At 47.8% G+C, this 3,912-nt stretch overlaps 1 pseudogene; it reads right to left on the reverse strand.

Moving 5' to 3' along the window:
• Positions 1-644: 644 nt before the first annotated feature.
• Positions 645-2,084, reverse strand: LOC111530648 (annotated as a pseudogene).
• Positions 2,085-3,912: the final 1,828 nt, after the last annotated feature.

The raw sequence follows: 3,912 nt of genomic DNA on the forward strand, positions 1-3,912 counted from the left end.
CGCCCGCCACCATGCCCGGCTAATTTTTTGTATTTTTAGTAGAGACAAGGTTTCACCGTGTTAGCCAGGATGGTCTCAATCTTCTGGCCTCGTGATCTGCCCTCCCAAAGTGCTGGGATTACAGGCGTGAGCCACTGCGCCTGGCCCAGGCTGGTCTCGAACTCCTGACCTCAGGTGATCCACCTGCCTCAGCCTCCCAAAGTGCTGGGATTACAGGCAAGAGCCACCACACATGGCCTTCAGCCAATTTTGATACCTGCCCAACCGCTCTGGACGAAGAGAGTCAACAAGGAGATGCCAGGGCTGATTGCTTTAAGCCTGAGCCCCTGACTGGAACAGGAGATAAGATGACATCATAGACTGGCTGATGTGCTTACACTAACTTCATGAAGGGAGGGGACTGTGTGAAGGCAGTGGGTTCTGGGTGGGTGCTCTCTGTGTAGAGCTGCATTGCCTGGTACCGTCCTGACCCATGGGGAAGGAGATGACCTTCTCTATTTTCTCCTCCTTTGCCTTTTCTTTTTCTTTACCTTATAAATGTTTTTATTAAATGTTTATTTTTTGTATTCCTTAAAAGCAAAACAAAAATCACAAGTTTAACACTAATCCTTTGAAATACTGTACACCAAACAAAGCCACCTCACTCATGCAGCAAGTTGCTCTATGTTCTCTTTACTTCTGTTTGCGAGATGATCCTCAGTAATTTCTGCAGATTCCTCTTCAACAGATTATATGCAAGAGGTAAATGCTGGCCAGCAACTTTATGAAAATAATGTGAGCCACAGCAAAAGAGCTCCATTCCCAACTCAAGCCCCGAGCCATAATCACGTTCATCATTAGCAAACTGCACAAAAGTCATCATTTCCTGAATGGGAACAAAAGCTTTCAGTCTCTCCTCCTCCCTTGCAGCCTCAACTATTGTCTTGCAAATTCTCTTGACGTCAGCATGTGTTTCAGGGAGCTCTGTGTACCCTACATGATTTTTATCCACTGGAACAGCCAAGCCTGCACCACGAATGACCTTCATCACAACTTTCTTATCTCTCCGTTTCATCTTCGTGGTTCTCTGTTCCAGTGAGTACCCCACTTCTCTGGCTGCTTCTGTGAGTTTTTCATCTGTTTTTCAAGAGATTAGTTTTCTTTTCTTTCTTTTTTTTTGAGGCAAAGTTTTGCTGTTGTTACCCAGGCTGGAGTGCAATGGTGTGATCTCGGCTCACTGCAACCTCCGCCTCCTGGGTTCAAGCGATTCTCCTTCCTCAGCCTCCTGAGTAGCTGGGATTACAGGCATGCGCCACCATGCCTGACTAATTTTGTATTTTTAGTAGACACGGGGTTTCTCCATGTTGGTCAGGCTGGTCTCGAACTCCCTACCTCAGGTGATCTGCTTGCCTAGGCCTCCCAAAGTGCTGGGATTATAGGCGTGAGACACCGTGCCCGGCCCAGTGTTCTTTTTATCTGTTACTTCTTTAAGTTTTTTCATCAAAAATAATTCGACTGCAGCAAATACATTATCTCCATTTGGAACAATTGTACACTTTTTCTTTGCTCCATTTATACCAACATATGCAGGAAGTTCATCAGTAGAATCCCTGAAATACCCCATGTGGTACTGAGTTTTATTATCTCCAATAGTAATGGTCTGGAACTCAGGAGGATCATAGTGAAACCTCCAATGAAGGTTAACATTCGGGCCTGTTGAATTTTCCTGCATTTTTTGTTTTCCAGCAAGGATGTCAGAAGGACCAACTAACTGAAGCCCAAGGCTTTGCAGAAAGTGACCAGCAGGCTTTTCAGGATCCAGTTCTTCACAGAACTTCCAGAAGCCATCGACATCTTCAGGTGAAGAGAGCTTATAATCATTTTCTACTTCTTTTTGAAGATCACATCATCTTCACAGAATTTACTCTTCTTCACATTGACTGTTTTTTCACAGGCCCCTCCCCGCCGGACCTGCGCCTCCTGCCACCGCCAACCATTCTGCCGCTGCAGCACCTTTTTTTATTTTTGTTTTCGTTTTTGACAGGGTCTGGCTCTGCTGCCCAGGCTGGAGTGCAGTGGCAGAAACATAACTCACTGCAGCCTCAAACTCTCAGGCTCAAGCCATCCTCCTGACCCACTTACCCAGCCTTCTGAGTAGCTAAGGCTACAGCCACGCACCACCGTGCCTGGTTCATTTTTTGTTGTTGAGACAGGGTCTTGCTATGCTGCCCAGGCTGGCCTGGAACTCCTGGCCTCAAGTGATCCTCCCACCTCAGCCTCCCAAAGCGCTCAGGTTACAAGTGTGAGCCGCTGTGCCTGGCCTTCTCCTCCTTTTCTCTCCCATTTCACCCTCTTCCTCCCCTACCACTCTGTTCTTTCATCACCTGTTTACTTTTGCCCTCCCCTGTTTTCTGACTCCACCCCACACAAGTTTCACCAGCTAATTTTAAATAGAGATAAACCTTAGCATTGGCTATACAAGTTGGACAGACGGCTATACCTCTTTAAACCTCAAGTTTTAAATCCTTAAGATGGGAGAATTGGCCAGGTGCGGTGGCTCACGCCTGTCATCCCAGCACTTTGGGAGGCTGAGGTGGGCAGATCACCCAATGTCAGGAGTTTGAGACCAGCCTGGCCAACATGGTGAAACTCTGTCTCTACTAAAAATGCAAAAAAATAATTACCCAAGCATGGTGGCATTCAACTGTAATTCCAGCTACTCGGGAGGCTGAGGCAGGAGAATCCTTTGAACCCGAGAGGCAGAGCTTGCAGTGAGCCGAGATCACACCACTGCACTCCACCCTGAGCAACAGAGCGAGACTCCATCTCAAAAAAAAAAAAAAAAAAATTAAAATTAAAATAAATAAATGAAATGGGAGAATTAATATTAGTCTTGCATAGTAATTAGGGAGGTTAAATATTATATTTTGGATTCTGAAACTGGCCAAGATGAAGTAAGAGACCACTACAATTCATCCATGCCGCCGACTGGGCACAAAATCAACAAGTCACTAGGTAAGGACTCTGCAGTGTTAACAAGAGCAGGCAGACTGGAGAGAAGAGCTGAAACTTGAAGGATGACCCATTCAAGGGCAAGTTTCCCAGTTTCTTTTTCTTTCTTGTCTCCCAGTTTTGAACTGAGGTCAGCCCCAGTACAGAACTGTGCAGCATGTATGGGCAGAAAAGGCACCAAGAGAACCATCTGTGAGTGGAAAAAACACAAACCGTTTTTCCTCTGCTCCCACGCCACAGTAAGCAACACAGAAGGCTTCGGTGACCAAGTGTTAGGGGTTTCTCCCCACACGCCAGCAAGCAAGCAACCAATTCTGCATCAGGTACCGGCTGGGTGTCCTCTCTATTCTAATGCTATCTACCTGGAGATAGCGTCGGAGCCCACAGGGTGGGGCTCAGTCCCCAAGACTGCCCCCACTTGTACTGCCACTCCCAAGTCAGGGCCTCAGGAACTCCTGATGGACCGGCTTTAAGTTGGGGTTCCCATGACACCCTCCTTGCGTTCAATTAATTGGCTAGAGCGGCTCACAGAACTCAGGGACACACATTTGCTGGTTTATTATAAAGGGTATTGCAAAGGATATAGATGAAGAGATGCATGGGCAAGGCATGGGGAAAGGGGCACGAAGGTTCTATGCCCTCCCTGGGCACGCCGCCCTCCAGGAACCTCCATGTGTTCAGCTATCCTGGAGGTTATACAGAGGCTTCATTACATGGACATGGCTGGTTAAATCACTGGCCATGGGTGAACACCTTAACCTTCAGCCCCTCTCCCCTCCCTGGAGGCTGGGGGGTGAGGCTGGAAGTCCCAGGCCTCTAGTCCTGTCTGGGTCTTTCTGGTGACCAGCCCCATCCTGGAGCTACCTGGGGGCTGCCTGTCTTCACCCACCTCTTCAGCATTTGAAAGACGCCACTGTGGAG

The sequence above is a fragment of the Piliocolobus tephrosceles genome, chromosome 4 (genome assembly GCF_002776525.5).
Source record: "Piliocolobus tephrosceles isolate RC106 chromosome 4, ASM277652v3, whole genome shotgun sequence".
NCBI lineage: Eukaryota > Metazoa > Chordata > Mammalia > Primates > Cercopithecidae > Piliocolobus > Piliocolobus tephrosceles.